Raw genomic sequence first — 21,045 nt, forward strand, 5'->3', positions numbered from 1 at the left:
CCACACCACATCAAACATTAAGTTATATGTAGACTTATTAAAACAATTTTTCTTTTTGCTGAAAACATTAAAAAATTTTTGTGCACTTGAAAATTTTTAAGACAAAAGTAATTAATATAATTTATAATTAGCTATGATTTCTGACATCTGTAGACGATCAGAAAGTCTTGTGAAATAAGAAATCTAACGTCAAATTGCTGCAATATGTAAAATGTGTGCAATCCTAACTGAACAATTAATGGCAATGTTAATTTTGAAGATAATTAAACATTTACCCATTCCTTGTACAACACACACACACACACACACACACACACACACACACATTTTTTGAAAGCTTCTAGTCCTTAAGTACAGGAGCAATATACCCAATGTTTATAATGACCCTGTGTTCCCTTGTAGGTGGAATGCATACACAGAGAGTTCACAGATTTGAATTGACAATTAATTGTCAGGGGAAGAAGCTGTAAATATTAAGTTAATAATTGTTTAATTATTTAAGAGGCAATAATGGTAACCACACCTAGTCAGGAGATATTGGGGCTAAATATAAGTGTTGGGGCTGCTAACAAAGCTGCCAACCAGAAGAAATCAGGGTATCCTAAGATTCGGGAGTTTGGCACTGAAACTCACAGAGGTTTCTGGAGCACCACCTGCAGTTAGAGTGGACAGGTGCATTCTGTCAAGATGGTATTGTTGGTTCCCATCCTGGGAACCCCACTACTCCAAGCACATGACAGCAAGAGCAAAGTGTAAAAGACATAGCTAGTCATGGTTACAGTGACTTACATGGTTATCATGCTTTTAAAAATTTTACATATATATTTTATGTACTCTTCTGTACCTCTCATTGGATGAAAAATGGAACAGAAGCACAGAGCCATGCAGAGAGCAAAAACCAAGTTTCTGGTGGTCTTCTACCAGTTTAGAACCAGGAAGAGGCCACCCGAAGTATGGCTTCTGTGAAGGTAACAGAGAATAAATGCTCTCCGTGCAAGCCAAGTACCTAGGAGGCAACCAAACCAAGCAGCTGGCAGATGTATGGCTGTGGGTCAGGAGGCCAGAACTCCACTGTTTTAGCTTGCTCTGGACAGGGAGTCATAGAAACCAGATAGAAGAAAAGTAAACAACTACACAGGGAGGGGAGGGGAGAAGAAAGGAATAGAGGAAAAGGACAAGAAAGAAAAGGACAAAGGAAATAAATTTTCACTAAAATAAACCCACAAACCAACTTTCTAAAACATTTGAAGGAAAATACTTCTAAGAAATACTGGCAACAAAATCAAGAATCAAAAAGTGAAATCATGGGCAACCCTCTTGGGTCTCCTCCCTCTTTGGCAACTTTATACTGTCAATAAACTTTGTTTTGCTGCCCACCAAAAAAAGAAAAAAAAATGAAATCACCTCAAACAAATGAAAGCAGTAGAACAATCTATAGGAAATGAGAAAAAAAGAGGCCATTCTCTGGTTTTAAAAAAGCCCCAAGAAACCCACCCAAAACACAGTGGGTTGACAGAAAACAAAGTATGTTCTTTCAAAGAATCCTTTGTTTTGTATTCACAAAACAAACCAGGGATTATGAAAAAACTAGGAATAAGTGAAACAACATAAGGACGTAAAAAGGAAATTATCAGAAATTGTGGAAATAATCATGGGAGATTTAAAAAGAGCATCTTTTCTGAAATTGGACGTATGAATTTGGTGGGCTGTCTCTATGTGAGGTCAGCTTTCGTTTTCCCTTAACGTTTACTTTTGCAGGCTAACCTTCTCCAGATGCTCTAATCGTTCTTTATATCTGAAGGTTTTGAGGCACCAGACTGGCTCTAAGAACTAGTTAGACAGAGTGCTTGAGGGTCCACCAGTAAAGTAAGCCCATCACCTCCCCTCCTCGGGACAGTCAGTATTTTTACCAGTTGAATCACAACATTGGTTCAGAATGAATATGTGGTCAGCAATCAAGTCTTTTTTTTTTTCTCTTTTTACATAAACAATATAGTCAAACCCATCTTCCCTTCTATGTCATATATTTTCAAGATTGATTAACCTTCCTCTTATCTGTTTTGGCTAAGTATTTCCATTGGTGGTGGTATTATTGTTGTTTGAGAGAGAGAAAGAGAGAGAGAGTGATATTTTAGAGAGTGAGCACAGGTGCACAGGGGAGGAGCAGAGAGAGAAGAGAGAATCCTTAAGCCTGCTCCATGTGCCCAGCAAGAAGCCCGATGAGGGGCTCAATCTCACGCCTCTGAGATCATGACCTGAGCTGAAATCAAGAGTTAGACACTTAACTGATTGGGCCATGCCAGTGCCTCTCCATTGGTATTATTTTTAGCCTAAATTCTGACATAGTCTATATTGTAAACCTTTTAACTTTCTTATGATCTGCAAACAACATGTTTTGTTTGCATATGTCTTGTTCAAATATTGAATATGTCTTGTCTTGTTCAAATACTCAATATGACTGGACCTCCTACAGAGTGTATAGTACACCAATAGAATCTTTTCTCCAGGGGATCGGAGATCCAGTAGCCAGTTCTCTTTATATGGTTGTTCAAACCAGAGCCCATCATTGCCATCTGTGACACGCTAGTGTGTGATGTCCCTGAAAGTACTTCTGTTTCTTCTGTTTTCCTCTTCAGAATGTTTCCCATTGCACTTTTTTTAAAAAGATTTTTATTTATTTATTTATTTGACAGACAGAGATCACAAGTAGGCAGAGAGGCAGGCAGAGAGAGAGGGGAAGCAGGCTCCCCGCTGAGCAGAGAGCCCAATGCAGGGCTCCATTCCAGGACCCTGAGATCATGACCTGAGCCGAAAGCAGAGCCTTTAACTCACTGAGCCACCCAGGCGCCTCTCCCATTGCACTTTTAATCTCAGGTTCTTTAAAGGCTGTCACAGAACCCTACCCTTAAATCATCCAATACATATATATGGATATCTGCTCTTTTTCAGACAAAGTTGGTGCTGAGGTTACTAGGCTTACTCAAAAAAGGCACATGCCCAGCCCTCCTACAGATATGAGGCTGGAGGGTAATATACTCACGAGTCCTATGAACACACAAGTACATGTAGAATTCTGGCTGTAATAAGTGCTGTGAAAGAGAGATGCATCCTGTGTTGAGAGATTTTGAGATTTTGAGATTATGATGGTGAGATTTTATATCGTCTGGAAGATTTTTCTGTTGATGTAAAATTAGATCTAAGACCTTAAGGATAAATGGGAATTAACTTGGTCAGAGTACAGACTGAAAGAGAGAGAAAGTATTCCATGCAGAGGAATCAGCAAGAACAAAGACCCTGAGGTAGGAGGGAGGAGGTTTCATTTGAGGAATTAAAAGGTCATGGTGGCCATGAAGAACAAAGGGGACTGGAGTGAGAGATGAGGCTGAGAACTGGCATTCAAGACCCTATCTCCCTCTCCTATTTCTTTGGAAGAAAGACTCCTCTCCTAGAGCTGCTTCTTGCCACAAGCCCTGTTCTACGATATCTCAGTACAGTTTATAAACTGTACATATCTAGTATTGCTATTTGTTTTCTTGTGATAATCTCAAAATTTCTTCATCACTCATACTCTGTGCTTTGGTGTGGAGATATCAGAGGTCATAAATATTACTGTTAGTCAGCTTCCTGCCCCACCTTCCAACCACAAGAATTCAGAGCACTTCCTCTTTCATGTTGCTACTTTCGTGTTACATTTGTCACTCCATACTTCTAATGTTTTTTTTGGGTGGTTTATTCTTTAATCCCTTAAAATGTAGTTGAGGGTACACCGACTTCGGATGGCAGCCTGGGAGTATTTATTAATTGTTAAAGAAATGCTTATAACATATGGCCCAGCAAGATCATTTTGAGGTTATATACAACAGAGCTGTGATTTTCAAAGCATGGCATTTGGACCACCATTATTTGCATGACCCGAGTACTTGCTAGAAATGCAAATGTTCAGGTTTTGCCCAGATTTACTAAATCAGACACTCTAAGAGGGGTGCCCAGCAATCAGATTTTTTTTTTTTTTTTTTTGAGAGAGAGAGAGAGGGAGCTCGGTGGGGAGTCTACTCAGGATTGCCTCTCTCCTTCTGCCCCTACCCAGTTGCTCACTCACTTGTGGACACATTCAGTCTCTCTCAAATAAATGAATAAATCTTAAAAAAAAAAAAAGGCAATATGAGAAATCCTTGCGGTGATGGACCTTTTCTCTATCTTGACTGAATTGATTCTCTGCATCCTGGTTGTGATATTATACTATAGTTTTGCAAGATGTTACCATGGGGAAACTGGGAAGAGGGTACACAAGATCCATCTTATTTCTTGGAACTGGGTGTGAATCTACAATTATCTCAAAATTTGAAAGAGTTTATTTAAAAATAAAAGATGTAGTATGAACCGGGATGAATATTCTGAAACTGAAATACAGTCATGTGTATCCCCTACTTAAATGCTTTAAAGCTCCCTCAACCACCAGCAGAAAGTCCAGACCCCTATGGTTCATCATGTGGCAGAAAAACCTATTGAGAAAAACTCTTTTTTTTTTTTAACCTTTTCAGAACTGGATTTACCATAAAGAAATGAACCACATTTCCTTTCTTGTCAAGAGGGCAGTGAGGCCTCTTGAGTTCTGAAGGTCTGGGCTTTCCTTACCTCCTGGAGGTAGTTAACAACTGAGGCTGGTTGTCAAGAGGTCTCTACCCACCCAAGTGTGTGCAAGTAGGTGGTCCTTCCCAGCTATCTACTTTGCTGGGCCGAACGAATCCCTTCCCAACTGGGTAGAAAGGAATTTAAGTGACATCTCTGTCTGGTCCAAAACCTTTTCAGCCACAATTTGCTATGAAAGTAGTGTAAGGGGGCGCCTGAGTGGCTCAGTTGTTAAGCGTCTGCCTTCGGTTCAGGTCATGATCCCAGCATCCTGGGATCGAGCCCCACATTGGCCTGCTTCTCCCTCTCCCAATCCCCTGGTTGTATTCCCTCTCTACTATCTCTCTCTGTCAAATAAATAAATAAAATCTTAAAAAAAAAAAAAGGAGTGTAATATCAAGGGAATATTCAGTTGCTCTAGGTACTATTTCCTTTGCCAAGTGCAGTTCAACACCTTCTCTCCAGGAGCTGGGCAGGCTGCCTCTTGCAGGGAGGCCATGGCAGGGATTGAAAGGGGCCTTCTGCTTGCTTGCTTTCATCTCCCTTTCCCTTCCTTCCAGTCCCTTGCCCTCACAGTCACCACCAGGAGCAGTTGTGGGGCAGCAAGCCCACAGGAAAATAGTGGTCGGTGCAAGCTCCGAGTGTGGCCCTGAGTCTGGGCCAGGCAGCTGGCAGAGCCTTAGAGAGCCTGCCCCTAAAAGGCATGGTTGCCTGTGTATGTGGAGTGGGAGCCTCCCGAACCGGGAGCCTCCCGAACCTTTGCAAAGCTCAGGGAAGACCTCCCAGGACCATGCTAGATGCTGATGGGGTTAAGTGTCCAGAGAGGATTCCCACCTGCAAGCAGCCTCCATGGACCTGGGGACCCCCACAGAACACCGCAGCAGCAACAACCATAGATGAGGGCCAGCAACACGACCCCACAACTTTCTGGGGTTCTTGTCTAATACTAAGGAGGTTTAAGGGGTCCCTCCCCTACAAAGAAGGTCAATATAGTGCTTTTTACCAACCTTGATGGGTGGAGCTTCTGCTAAATTTGATTTGATTTATGCAGATGAAAAGATAAGGTGTTATTTGTACCCTCAGCCCCAGGGACACTGCCTTTTTTTTTTTTTTTTAAAGATTTTGTTTACTTGAGAGAGAGAAAGAGAGCACAAGCCAGGGCCAGAGTTGGGGAGGGGCCTGGGGGAGGGAAAAGCAGACTCCCAGCTGAGCTGGGAGCCCAAAGTGGGGCTTGATCCCAGGACCCCGAGATCATGACATGAGCCAAAGGCAGACACTTAACCGACTGAGCCACCCGGGTGCTCCAGACACTGCCATTTAAATGAGCGGAATAATTCATTGTGTTCTTCAGCCCTGAATCAAGGTGGAGGGGATATTTGTCATTCCTTTGGGTCCCTTCAAAACCCTTCCTTTCTTTGAGAGAATTTCTTATGAATGCCACCTCCCTAAGGAATAACAATGATAATAGCAAAATCTCACACAGTGCTATCCGGTGCCAGGCACAGGTCTAAGCTCTTTACACATCATTTCATCTAAACATCATGCCAACTCCCCAGGCAGCTGGTGTTCTCATCCTTGTCATCTTAGGTGGAAATGGGGTACAGGGAAGTGAAGTAATTTGCCCGCAGCCTCACACCTGGCAGGTGGTAGTGTCAGGAATTTATTTTCCCAGTTTCCCTTCACTTGGGGGCAGGTGTGTGAAGTAGGCTCCACCAATCAGAGGTGCCCACTTTGGGAAGCTGGTAATGCCATCAAGGGCGTTTCCTTGGACCAGATTCTCGTCCAGTGTCCAGTGTCTCACTGGGCAGCAGGGCCGGGCTATGCTCCAGGCTGCGCAGCTGCTCTCATGTTCCCAGCCTCAGGGAGTGCCCCCCTGTTAACTCCCTGCGTGTCTCCTGCACATCTGCTCTCAGGCATAATTAAAAATAGCGCCCTTTCCCTCTTAAATGGGGCGAGAAAATATACAGTCATCCCACCCAGTATGTCTCAGGAAAATTCCTTTCCTACTATGGGCTATAGGGTTCTCTGTAATTGGCAGCTTACAATATGCTCCCTCCTTTCCTACCTCCCTCATCTCCCACTTCTCACCAAGGCTCTTGACTCAGTTCTCTGAAAACAGGCTGCTGGATGGCTCCAGGCCTTTGCACAGACTTTTCTCCCTGGAATGATCTCACCACCAGTGTTCACAGGGCAAACCCTGCCCTGGAAGATGTCAACTGCTCCCTTCCTGCCTCCATCTTGCCCTATATTCCCCTCTGTGGCTCTTAGCCCTGTGGTACAACTTGACCTAACTTTTTGGATTTGCCAATGATCCGTGAGTTCCTTCAGAGTCCAGACTGTTTCATCTGGGTTTAGCCCTAGTGCCTGGCACATGGTAAGCTTTCAACAGGTATGCATTGAAAATCTATATGAATGAGTGTAAAATCATACTTTTTATAGAAACACAGGTGCAGTCTGCTGCTAGAGTTTCTGAAGGTTTTCATTTGTTTGTCTTGCTTTTGAGCTTGAGAGAATCCTATTGGAGCACTGGAAAATGGAATTCATATTGGGAGAAGACCTTAACAGCACTGGGCTATCTCAACCCCTTAGGGAGGAGAGTTCACCATTATTAGACTTTATTATGTGCTGGCTACTTTACACACATTTGTTCATTTCATAGTGGGCATTATCTCCCAGACAAGTAAGAAAACTGAGGCTAAGAGAGGCTAAGTTTCTTACAGAAATAAAATCAAATGGAACAACTGGAACTAGGGTTTGCTCTGAGGTCCACCCACTTCCTTGCTTTGCTCTCCCTGGGGATTTGTACAAAGTGATTCAGGCAAGGGAGTATGCATTTGATGTGGAGACTTACAGAGGAGGAAGGCTACATCCTTCATTCCCTGTCCAACATTTCTGCACACTGTCTTTTCAGCCTGTTTCTTTGGCTCTATCTTCAAATGGAGACAAAACAGCCTGTGGTATTACTGTAGGACTGTAAAGCTGAAAGCCATATTAGAGGTTTTCATGGGATGGGGCTTTTGGAAAGGTACTGAGGGTTTTTTTTTCCCCTTCTTTTTTTTTTTTTTTTTTTTTTTTTTTGCTTATCCTAACTGGAGGAGGGGAAAAGGGTCCCTGACGTTCAGTAGAAGGGCGCTCAGGATGATTCTGAAAGCCCTTCAGACTGTGGGAGAGTTGTGCTGGCAAAGATTTCCTCCCTGACCAGACTCTGGCCGGCCTCCTCTGAGTCCTCTCCTTGATTCAGCTTCAGCCTTCGCTGTAAAAAACGTGAACTGACACTTCCAGTTTCTAGTGGGCCTGCCTGACCAAACTCAAGGCTGCCCAAAGCATTTACAGTTTGTTTCAGTCAACACCTGAAGACAGGCCTCTGCCTCCCAGGCCCTGTGGGTGGGTAGGAACCTAACTTGAGCAAGTAGCAGCTAACAAACCCAGATGGGTTTCACACGGACAAGCACCTCACCCAGGTTTGAGTAACATGCCCTTCCCTGACCCTGTTCATTCTGGCCCCTCACTGCTCCCTCATTCTTCCTTTAAAATACTCCCATCACCTGGCAGGAATCAGAATGGCCCTCAGCTCTTTCCCCCACTGCCGGTAGTTCCTGAAGAGAATCTGTTTTCACCACATTAACTGACGCCCTGCTGTGTCTACATTTGACAGTGCACAGTGGATTGTTCATCCCCAAATACTACCCTTCAAAAACAGAGTTCCTTGTTTTCAAAACAAGGTCTTACAGGTGTGTTCGCTTTGTGATAATTCATGGAGATGTATACTCCTAATCTGTGCATGTTTCTATTTTTATTTTACATTTTAATGGAAAAGTTCATGTATAAAAAATAAGAAAATAATGATAATGAAGGATAAGTTAAGAATAATCATTGAAATAGTGTTAAGTGGAGAAAGTAAAACATTCTGATTTTCAATGGCAAAAACACAAACATTGTGTAAAGACATGAGAACATGGAGGAAGAGGAATTTGTGGGATTGTAGGGGTTTTTAGAAGTATGTTCTTTAATGGTGTACTTACAGGACACTTTGTTGAGATGTAATTGAAATATAATAAATTACATGTATTTAAAATATCAACTTTATAAGTTTTGACACATGTATACACCTGTGAAACCATGACCAAAATCAAGATAATGAACATATCCATCACTCAATAATCCTTTCCTCCCTTTCTACTTATTCCCCTATTCACTCCCCAAACAATTACTGATCTATTTTCTGTCACTATAGATTAGTTTGCATATTTTAGAATTTAATATATATGAAATAATACTATATATATGTGTGTGTGTATAGATATATATGTATACATACACACACACATATATATAGTATATATATATGTTCTTTTGGGGGCTTTTCTTCTTTTATTCAGCACAATTATTTTGAAATTAATACATCCTAATTCACGTGTTAATAGTTCCTTCCCTTTAACTGATAGGTGGCATTGCATTGTATGGATATACCACAATTTGTTTATGTACTTATTGGTCGGTAGACCTTTGAGTTGTTTCCACTTTTTGATTACTACCAATAAAGCTGCTATGGCCCTTCAAGTTTTGTGTGAACATACATTTTCATTTCTCTTGGGCATATACCTAGGAGTGGAATTGCTAGGTCAGATGATAACCATATATTTAATCTTTTGAGAACCTGCCAGATTGTTTCTCAAAGCAGCTGCATCATTTCACTGTCCCACCAGCACTTATGAGAGTCGTCATTTCTCCATATCTCTGCCAACACTGTCTTTTTGATAGTAGCCATCCTTGCAGGTGGGAGGTAGAATCTGATATGACTCTGCTTTGCATTTCTCTGATGGCTGGTGATGTTGAGGTTATTGGTAATTTGTATACCTTCTTTGGAGAAATGTTTATTCAGATCATTTGCCCATTTATGTAACATTCTCCAAATGAGAAAATTAGGGAAATGGAGAACAGATTAGTGATTACAAGAAGTTATGGCCTAGGGCAGGTGAAGTAGAGAAGGGAGGTGGGTATGCTTATAAAAAGGCAATATGAAGGATATTGGTGATGATGGAATTGTTCTTTATCTTGACTGTGGTAAATACATGAACATATAGTTTGTGGGATTAAACTACACTAAATAGAACTAAATAGAACTAAACAGAACTAACTAGAAACACACACACACACAAATGAGTGTAAGTAAAGCTGGGGAGGCTGATTTGGATTGGTAGATTGCAGTTATATCAATATCCTGGTTGTCATATTATACTCTAGTTTTGCAAGATGGCAACACTGGGGGAAACTGGGTAAAGGGTACATAGGATTTCTCTATATTAATTATCATTGCATGTGAGTCTACAATTATCTCAGAAAAGAAAAAGTTTAGTTTAAAACATGCAATTAAAAAGAATGCTTACGGTCAATTCTTCAGCGAAACATAGTAATTCTTTTTTTTTTTTTTTGAAACATAGTAATTCTTAATGTGTACGCACCTGACAACAGAGGGTCAAATAAAGTGAGGCAAAAACTCCTATATTCAAGGAGAAATAGATGAATCCACTATTATAGTTAGACTCTTCAACTCCCCTCCATCAGAAATGGACAGGCCCTGCAGGCAGAACATCATTAAGGACACAGTGGAACTCATTAACACCATCAACAAACTGGATATAATGGACATCTATAGTCCATTTCATCCAATAAGAGCAGAAAACATGTTCTTCCTAAGCTCACATGGAACATTCACCAAGGCAGACCACCTTCTGGGCCATAAAACACAAAACACTCCTTAACAAATTTGAAAGAAGAGAAATCATACATCTGTTCTCAGACTCCAATGGAATTAAAACAGAAATTAGTAACAGGACAAAAATTTTAAAAATTTAAAACATTTTTTTAAAAAAGGTAGTAACAGAGAATAGCTAGAAAAATCCCCAAAATACTTGGAAACTAAACAACACAATTTTTGGAAAAGATTTTATTTATTTGAGAGAGAGACAGCAAGCATGAGTGGGAGTTCGGCAGAGGGAGAGGGGGAAGCAGACTCCCCACTGAGCAGGGAGGCTGATGTGGGGCTCTATCCCAGGACCTCGGGGATCATGACCTGAGCTGAAGGCAGAAGCTTAATGGACTGAGCCACCCAGAAACTCCCACACTTCTTTTTTTTCTTAGTAAATAATAACTGAATTATCTTACAGAATTTATATATCATTTAAAATCCTCCCAAAAGTAGGAATATTCTTTATATGGTCTGGAATGAGCTTATATTCAGATTCCGAATTCACTTATTCAGCAAATATATATTAGCCCTATTATAGACAGGTCCTATGACAGAAGCAGGGAATACAAAGATAAGTAAGACATTGGCTTACCTTCAAAGTATTTATACTTTATGGAGTACAAAAATAAATGGAAATAAAAGGGAAAAATCCAAAATGTAAGAGACACTGGAGAGACAGACAAATTGAAGATTCATCCCGCTGACAGCCTCTGTAACTACATGTTACACCATCTCTCCAGCCTGAACAACACACTTCTAAATAACACATAGAACAAAGAAGAAACCTCAAGGTGACTAAGTTAAAAAGTATTGAACTAAGGGTGCCTGGGTGACTCAGTTAAGTGTCCAACTCTTGATTTCGGCTCAGGTCACAATCTCAGGGTCTGGAGATTAAGCCCCATATCTGGCTCTGTGCTGGGCACAGAGTCTGCTTGAGATTCTCTCTCTCCCTCTCTCTCTGCCCCTTGCCTTTCTCTCTCTCTCAAAAAAAAAAAAAATTGAACTAAATGAAAATGAAAACACAGCTTATCAAAATTTGTGGGATGCTACAAAAGCAATGCTTAAATGGAAATGTATACCACTGTATGTATATATTAAATACGAAAAAAAGACCTAAAATCAATCATTTAAATTTCTATCTTAGAAAATTAGAAAAAGAAAAGCAAATTAAATACAAAGCAAGCAGAAGAAATAAAAATTAGAACAAAAATAAAATTGAAAATAGAAAATCATTAGGGAAAAGCAATGAAATTGCTGAACTTCAGTCTAAGATAACTAAAGAAAAGAAGAGGAGAAGAGAAGAGGAAAGGGAAGGGATGAGAAGGGAAAGGAAGGAAAGGGGAGGGGAGGGGAAAGGGAAGGGAGGGGGAAGGGAATGAAAGGGAAGGCGAGGGGAGGGGAGAGGAGACGAGAGAAGAGGAGAGATAAACTATTAATATCAGAAATGAAAGGGGAACATCACCATAAACCCCACATATTAAAAGCATAATCAAGGAATACTATGAACAATGCCATGCCTACAAATTTGATAACCCAGATGAAATGGACCAATTGCCTGAAAGACACTATCTGCCAAAAGGCACACAAGAAGAAACAGACAATCTGAGTAGGCTTATACATATTAAAGAAATTGAATCAATAATTAATAACCTTCCAAAACAGAAAACACCAGGCTCAGATAGGTTCACTGTTGAATGTTAATAAACATTTAAAGAAGAAATTAAACCATTTCTCTACAATCTCTTTCAGAGATTGGAAGCAGAGGGAATACTACCTAACTTATTCTATAAGGCCAGAATGACCCTAATACCAAAACCAGACAAAGATATTACAAGAAAAGAAACTACTGGGGCGCCTGGGTGGCTCAGTCATTAAGTGACTGCCTTCAGCTCAGGTCGTGATCCCAGAGCCCTGGGATCGAGCCCCTTATTGGCTCCCTTCTCTGTGGGAAGTCTGCTTCTCCCTCTCCCACTCCTGCTGCTTGTGTTCCCTCTCTCCATCAAATAAATAAAATAAAATCTTTTTAAAAAAGAAAGAAAAGAAACTATAGGCCAATACCTCTCATGAACAAAGATGCAAAACTCTTCAATAAAATATTAGCAAATTGAATCCAACAATATATAAAAAGAATTATAGGCCATATGCCATGGCCAAGTAGGATTTATCCCAAGTATGCAAAGATGGTTCAACATTTAAATATCAATGAATGTAATCCATCATATCCGCAGGCTAAAGAAGAAAAATCACACAATCATTTTAGACGCAGAAAAGCATTTGACAAAATCAATACCCATTCATGATTTTAAAAATGTCTTAGCAATAGAGAATTTCCTCAGCTTGATAAAGAATATCTATAAAACCCCCTACATCTAACATCGTACTTAATGGTGAGAAACTTTCCCACTAAAATCAGGAACAAGGCAAAGATGTCCCCTCTCAGCACTGATTTTCGACATTGTACTGGAAGTCCTAACTAATGGAATAAGATAAGAAAGGATATATAATATAATATAATATAATATAATATAATATAATATGATATAATATAATATGGATTGGGAAGGAAGAAATAAAACTTTTGTCTTTTGATGAAATGATCATCTATGTAAAAAATCCGTAAGAACTGACAAAAATCTCCTGGAACTAATAAGTCATTACAGCAAGGTTTCAGGATGCAAGGCTAATATAGAAAAGCTAATTGCTTCCCTGGTATACTAACAATGCTCAGGTGGAATTTGAAATTAAAAACAATACCATTTGCAGTAGCACCCCCCCAAATGAAATACTTAGGTATAATCTAACAAAATATGAACAAGATCTATATGAGGAAAACTACAAAACTCTGATGAATGAAATCAAAGAACTAACTAAGTGGAGAGATATTCCATGTTCATAGATAAGAGGACTCAATATTATCAAGATATTAGTTCTTTACAACTTGATCTATAGATTCATTACAATCCCAATTAAAACACCAGCAAGTTATTTTGTGGATACCAATACACTGATTCTAAAATTTATATGGATAGGCAAGAGTCCAAAACGGCCAACACAATATTGAAGGAGAAGGACAAAATTGGAGTATTGACATTACTCAACTTCAACACTCCATTTAAAGCTACAGTAATTAAGTACTAGCAAAATAACAGATAAATAGATCAGTGGAACAGAATAGAGAGTCCAAAAATAGACCTACATAATTATAGTCAACTGGCAATTTTTTAAAGATTTACTTATTTATTTTAGAGAAAGTGTGCATGCATGAGTGTGGGGGGGAGGGGCAGAGGGAGGGGGAGACCCCTGCTCAGTGGGGAGCTCAAAACAGGGCTCCATCCCAGGACCCTGAGATCTTGATGTGAGCTGAAATCAAGAGTCAGATGCTTAACTGACTGAGCCACCCAGGTGCCCCTATAGTCAACTGGTCTTTGACAAAGGAGCAAAGGCAACACAATGGAGAAAAGTTAGTCTTTCAACAAATGGTGCTGGAACAATTCACATGCCAAAAAACAAAACAAAAGATACTAGGTACAGATCTTATGCTCTTCACAAAAATTAACTTAAAATGGTCCCAGACCTAAGTTAAAAATGCTAAACTATATAACTCCTGAACGATAATATAGGGGAAAATCTAGATGACTTTGGGTTTGGTCATGACTTTATAAATATCACACCAAAGACTGCATGATTCATGAAAAAAGTCGATAAGCTTGACATCATCGAAATAAAAAAATTTCTGCTCTGCAAAAGATACTATCAAGTAATGAGAAGATAAGCCACAAACTAGGAGAAATACTTGCAAAGAATATTACCTGATAAAAAACTGTTGGGATGGGGTGCTTGGGTGGCTTAATTGATTAAGCATCTCTCTTCAGCTCAGGTCATGATACCAGGGTCCTGGGATCCAGCCCCATGTTGGGCTCCCTGCTTTCTCCCTCTGCTGCTCACCCTATTTGTGCTCACTCTCTGTCAAGTAAATAAATTAAAAATTTTTTAAATTAAAAAAAAAAAAAAACTGTTGGGGGGCCTGGTGGCTCAGGTGGTTAAGTGTGTTCCACTCTTGATTTTGGCCCAAGTTATGATCTCAGGGTTGTGAGATCAAGCCCTTTGTCAGGCTCTGTTGGGCATGTAGTTTGCTTAAGTTTCTCTCTCTCCCTCTCCTTCTGCCTCCTCCCTACACACTCCCTTCCCTGCCATGCTTGTGCGCATGCTCTCCTCTCAAAACAAAATGAAAAACTGTTTACCAAAAATATACAAAAAACTCTTGAAATTCAACAATAAGAAAGCAAACAACTGAATTAAAAATGTGCCAAAGACTTTAGCAGACACCTCACCAAAGGAAATACAAAGACGGCAAACAAGCATATGAAAGAGTGCTGATGACATCATATGTCATCAGGAAAATTCAAGTTAAAATGACAATGAGATACCACACACCTATGTGAATGGTCAAAATCCACAATACTCCAACACCGAATGTTGGCAAGGGTATGGAGCAACAGGAACTCTCATTCATTGCTAACTAAGTGGAGAGGTATGCAGAATGGTACAGCCACTTTGGAAAGACAGGTTAGCAATTTCTTACAAAGCTAAACATATTTTACTGTACAATCCAGCATCTCTCTCCTTGGCATCTAGTCAAAGTTGAAAACATGTCTACACAAAAACCTGCACATGGGCATTTATAGAGTTTTATTCATAATTGTCAAAACTAAGAAGCAATGAAGATGTTCTTTGGTAGGTGAATGGATAAACTGTGGCCCATCAAGACAACAGAATACTGTTCAGCAGTGAAAGAAATAAGCTATTAAGCCAGAAAAGACATGGAGGAAACTTAATGCATATTACTGAGTAAAAGAAGCCACTTAGAAAAGGCTACATATTGTATGATTCCAACTATACAATATTCTGGGAAAGGCAAAACTAGAGAAAGTAAAAAGATCAGTGGTTGCCAGGGATAGTGGAGAGGGAGGGATACATAGGTGGAAAATAGGATTTTTAGGGCAGTGAAACTACTCTGAATGATACTATAATGCTCATTAAAATTTGGCCAAACCCATAGAATGTACAACACTGAGCGTCAACACTAACGTAAAGAGTGGAATTTGGGTGATAATGATGTGTCAGTTTGGGTTCATCATTTGTAACACATGTACTGCTCTGATGGGGAATGTTGATGATGGAGGAGGCCATGCACGGGTGGAGGCATGGGATATATGGGAAATCTCTGTACCTTCTGCTCAATATTGTGGCTATCCTAAAATTGCTCTAACAATAATCTATTTTAGAAAACCTAGGTACAAATGAAATTGTGATGAGTTCTGAAGTGGGTTCAAATCCCTTCTCTGGCACTAACTGTATATTAGAAAATTCAATCTCGCCACCTGCAGAATGTTTTCATGTCTTTTCCCGAATGTGATTATTGCACAACTTCCAAGTTCCATCTCCTGCATGTAGACTTCTTTGATTAGATCAGCCCTAAATGTTCTCTCCTTTACCTCAATCTTTTGTTTTGCAATTACTTCCCATGTTGTTTATTCTGATTTAGTTTGCAAACCACTGAAGGCATAACTTTGTCTTAGACAGGTTTGTGTCCCTCCTATACAAAGCTCAGGACCTGTGTTGTGGTCTCTTGGGTCTGATTTTGGGTGATGAGTCCTGAAGACCTCCCACCTCAGTTTCTTCATCTGTAAGTTAGGGCTAATCATAATGACATTGAAAGCTTGATGCGATGAGAAAATGTGCTTCAACTTGTCAAAAAGATGAAATACAGGAGTGCCTGGGTGGCACAGTTGGTTAAGCATCTGACCTGTCATTTCAGCTCAGGTCCTGATCTCAAGGTCGTGAAATTGAGCCCCATGTTGGCTCGGTGGTCAGGGCAGAGTAGGCTTGACTCTTTCTCCCTCAACCTCGGCCCCACCTCCCCACTCTCTCTCTCTCAACCATATAAATGAATTTTTTTAAAAAAAGATGAAATATAAACTTTAATGAGGAGACTGGCTGATTAGGAGTCAAAATTAGAACAGTTTATTCCCCTCTAATATTATTTTTAGTGAAAATACAAAAACGAGAGGTCAACTTCTAAAGTCACCGGCTCTTTTCCTGCTGCATGGCAACTACTCTTCCAGTTTATAGTTGGATGGTTTGTCTTCCTCCCACCTCTCTTTCCCTGCACTTGTCAACCTAATTGTTTGGTCACTGCCTCAGTGATTAAAGACAAAATAGGAATTCAATTCTATGCCTCTCCTGGATTGGGACTGATGGGAAGTTAACAAACAGCCCCATCTTGAAATGTCATAATGACCTTTTTAAGGAAAGGAATCGAGTCACACATGCATGCATTCTCACTGGAGTAATAAGAATTTTAAACTCTTGGGAACTGGAAGCAAACCCTGCACCCCCCCATTCTGCGGCCTATCTCTACAGATCAGCAGGGAGCTGGAAACTCTGCTCCATTGTTCCTGTGGCTCTGTGTCTCCCGATATAGCCATAAGGGAACCTGATGGGGATCCCCACTTTGCTGCTGGTCAGCTTGTGCTCAGAAGGGATCCAGTGGAGGGTCTTTCAGGCAGGTGATTTCTCCTGTGGCCTTAATAACAACTAGCCTCAGACAGAGATTAGCTCTGGGGAAAGTAGATTTTTTCCCCCCAGATCCAAAAAGCAAAGAATGAGGTAACAGACTGCCGCAGGCATCTATTTTAGCCTCAGAGCTCTGAACAATTTGCAGTTGCAGATGTTAAAATAACCAGAATCCATGGAGAATAGAACAGATGACATTATTCCGCCCGCCTCTGCAGCTCGGGGGGCCTCCTGCAATTCACAGCATTTGATGACTCATGTGGGGAGCAACTCTGCGTATGCTCCCAGCCCGCAGACAATTCACTTCAGCTTATAAAATCTTTTACAGAGAATCACTGCAGGGCCAGACTTCTGCTCTGGGGATATACAAAGATGAATAAGCTCCAGAGGACCCTTGGGAGCTCACAGCAGAGAAGACAGGTGGGGAAGTGCTGCACATGGTCCAGCAGGCTCTGTCCCGCACACAGGTGCCCGGGGAGGACGAGTGGGCTGAAATCCAGCCTGGGCTCCTCTTGCCAAGCTGCGTGCCTGGGCCTGGAGGAAGGGGTGCCTTTTTCTAACACACACAAAGGAGCAATGTATGTTACTGGCAGCCCTGGACTGAGTTACAGACCTAGAACTTAATCACACAGAAACATAAGTGCTCTGATAGAGACAGGGATCAGTAACTGTGACAAGGGAGGAGAGAGAAAGGAGTTAAGGAGAGTGACAGAGAGGGAGGGACGTTTACAGAGGGTCTTGGAGGAGAATAGGAAGAGTAGGAATTCACCCCATAGAATCGGTGAAAGAAAGGCCAACAGGCAGGGGAGAGTGAGTGAAGATGCAGAAGCTTGACAATATAAGGCCTGTTTCTGGAACAGAGAGTGGTTCAACCTGGCACATGGAGGTGAGGCCAGAGGGTGGGCAGGTGTTCCAAATCACACTGAGGACGCTGAGCCTCAGCCAGTAGGCTGGCTGGTGGTTCTCCATTCCACAGGTTCATTCATCTCCATTCTATAGGTTAGGAAATGATGATTGAAGGAAGTAATTTGTTTATAATCATGTGACCATCGAGGGGCATAGAGAAGGGATTTCAACTCAGGCCCTTCTAGTGCCAAAGTCTATGCTCTATTTCCCAGAGCTCACCTAACAGCCCACATAGAACGAATTAATTATCAGTGACCGGTGTCGTCTTTACAGAGAAGAGCCAGTGGTTCCTGAGGCCAGGCCAGGCTTCCCAGTGGAAGGACCTTAGAGGGAAGCTGAAGTCAGTTGTCTGTGTTTCCCACTATGTTTCTGAAATTCATTCAGAATTTTCCATGAGAATAAAATCTTAAAAAAAAAAAAAAAAAAAGGCGGGGGGTTGTGCCTGAGTCGCTCAGTCGTTAAGAGTCTGCCTTCAGCTAGGTCGTGATCCCAGGGTCCTGGGATTGAGCCCCAAATCCGGCTGCCTGCTCAGTGGGAAGCCTGCTTCTACCTCTCCCACTCCCCCTCCTTGTGTTCCTTGTCTCTGTCAAATAAATAAATACAATCTTAAAAAAAAAAAGAAAAAGAAAAAGAAATGTTCCATGAGAACCTGTGTGTGTGCCAGGCTTGCAGGAAGGACCTAAGTGTACAATAGTGAGCAGACTGACCCCGGCTCTCATGGAACCTAGAGACCAGTAGGGAAGATGGATTTTTGTCAAATAATCACACTCATAAATGTGTAATTAATAATGAAGGTAATTGCTCTTAAGGAAAGAAACATGGTTAATGAAAACTTAAAATAAGGAGACTTGTCCTAGATTGGGGATCCTCAAGGGACACTTCCTCAGGAAGTGCCATCTGAACTGTGATCATCAGGTGGATGGAGGGGAGTGGAGGAGGAAGCCGTGAGGTTAATATGACCCCGGGCTGAGAGGGTTGAACAGGAGGAGGGGTGAAGATGAGGCAGCAGAGGCAGGCAGGGGCCAAGAGAAGCGTTTTGAGTTTCAGCCTAAGAGTGAAGGGTCAGACTTGGGTGCTGAAACCATCATTCAAGTTTGAGCACGGATAACAGATTTTAGGTGAGGAGAGGGTGGAACTGGTGCAGAGAGAGCACTTAGGAGAAGGCTCTCCAGGTAACAAAGGCCAGACACGAATGTGACTTGGCCACTGTGGTGGCCATGGAGAAGAAAAGTGATTGGCTGGTTCTTTGTGGAAATTTGGAGGTAAAATCCATGAGGGCATGGTGAGAGTTTGAATATGAAGGCAAAGAGTGGAAGATTTCAAAGAGGAAATGATGCTTTATGGTTTACATAAACTCCAACTAGCTGCCCTACTGTTTACATTCAATTGCAGTGAAAGACTGTTGAAAGGACAAAATGCCGGCTCTTGTGTATTTTATGAGAGGCCTGATGAGAACAGCTGCCTTGCATGTGAGAGAGCTGCACATCCTCGTGAACCTCAGACATGACCATGGTGGTGGCTTCCGGAAGAAGTTTACATACCCCGGTTCAAGCCCTTGGGTGGCCAACATGGTTACCCACTTTTCCCGTAGGAACCCCCTAGGAGTCTCCGTCGTAGGGGGAGGGGCTGTCTCTAAACAGAACCACCAGCCAGAGCCTGCTGACCTCAGAGTGAGAGGCTTACAACAAATCGGAGCATTCTGGGAATCCAACCCCAAGAATGCTGGCCCCATTCCCCACTTGTGACTATCTTTCGAACTTTAGGATTTGGCAGTTGTTCAAACCAAATAACTCCGGGGTGCAAAAGGCAGTGGAGTTCAAAACAATCTCTGCCACATTGTTTCACATTAAATGTCTCAGAGTCCTTGCCCTTTTCCCTTTTCAGTTAGAGTTATCCTCTGGTATAATGAGAATTTGCATAAACATTTTTTTTTTCTCAATATGCTTTCCGCTAACGAGGCATTTGGTTGCTTCACTGGGAGAGAATTTCTGAGATTTCAAACTTGAGTGTCTGGTCCTAAGTATTCTGGTGGCACCACCTGGACGTCCTGATTAAAGTGTAAAGTCAAGGTCACTTGTTAAAGGCAGTGGGTACCTTTGGAGCAAACATGTTGTCATGTTCTACTATCCAAGAGTCAGAGACCCAGCCTCCCAGCTCAGCAGAGAGGCAGTGGGGGACAGGAGTGTGTCCCCTGGGATGAACCCTGAAGGCTCCCAAACAGGGACCACGGCCAGTGGGCTCAGATCCGGGCCATCACTGTGTTCAATTACACGTCAGGAGAAGGGGAAGAAATAAGGAAAGCAATTTAATACTTAATAACCAGTGCACCCAACACATAACTAAGACTCTAAAATTTTATAGCTGAGGTCTATGCACACCTGAGCCCTGACTCCCACCAAACCCCCTATTTCATCATCAGCATCTGTGATTCTCAACCTGCACTTTGAATCATGGGGACTAGGGTTAGGGGTGGAGATGAGAGTGTTAAAAAACAAACTAAGGCCTTTGGTAATGATTTCATGCATTACTGCATAATATGTAAGTCACCCCAACTCACTCTATTTGGGGCCTCCATTTTACCTGATGGCCTATAAGGCAAGCTGTGGCCACTTCTGTTCTGTCATTTCTTCTGCCTGTCCAGCACACTCCTTCCCCCAAAAGGCACACACCTCTGTTTCCTATTTGAGCTCGGTCCCTGCATCTTGTGTTAGCATTGAAACCTTGTACTGTTAAGAACATGAACATTCACTCATCCCTCTGGCTCTCTCCTTTCTGGCCTCCTCTAATTCTGGCTTCTCTGAACCAGATCTTGGTTCTGACCTGCTTGGTCAGTGCCTACACCTGGCCGTGGGGAATGTGGGGCAGATACTTAGATTCGCATAAGCCATTTGTGAAGTGGAAACTAATACATTCCTCATTTTACAGCTGGGGAAATAAACCTCAACCAGGAAGGTTAAACGACCCATGTGATACCACCCTGCTCTGGACTTCACTGCTTTTGAGTCTGTAATCCAAATAATCTATTATTCTAGTTTTAGCTGCAAAACAGAAAAAAAAAATTATGACCCACTTACTTGGATGGTGAGGATTAAAGATATAGAGATGTAAAATTAGTGAGACTGGCATACATAAGACTCGGGTCATTGGGAGCCAACTGAATAAACTGTGGGTGTGAAACGTTACCC

The sequence above is a fragment of the Lontra canadensis genome, unplaced genomic scaffold (genome assembly GCF_010015895.1).
Source record: "Lontra canadensis isolate GAN:19392208 unplaced genomic scaffold, GSC_riverotter_1.0 scaffold28, whole genome shotgun sequence".
NCBI lineage: Eukaryota > Metazoa > Chordata > Mammalia > Carnivora > Mustelidae > Lontra > Lontra canadensis.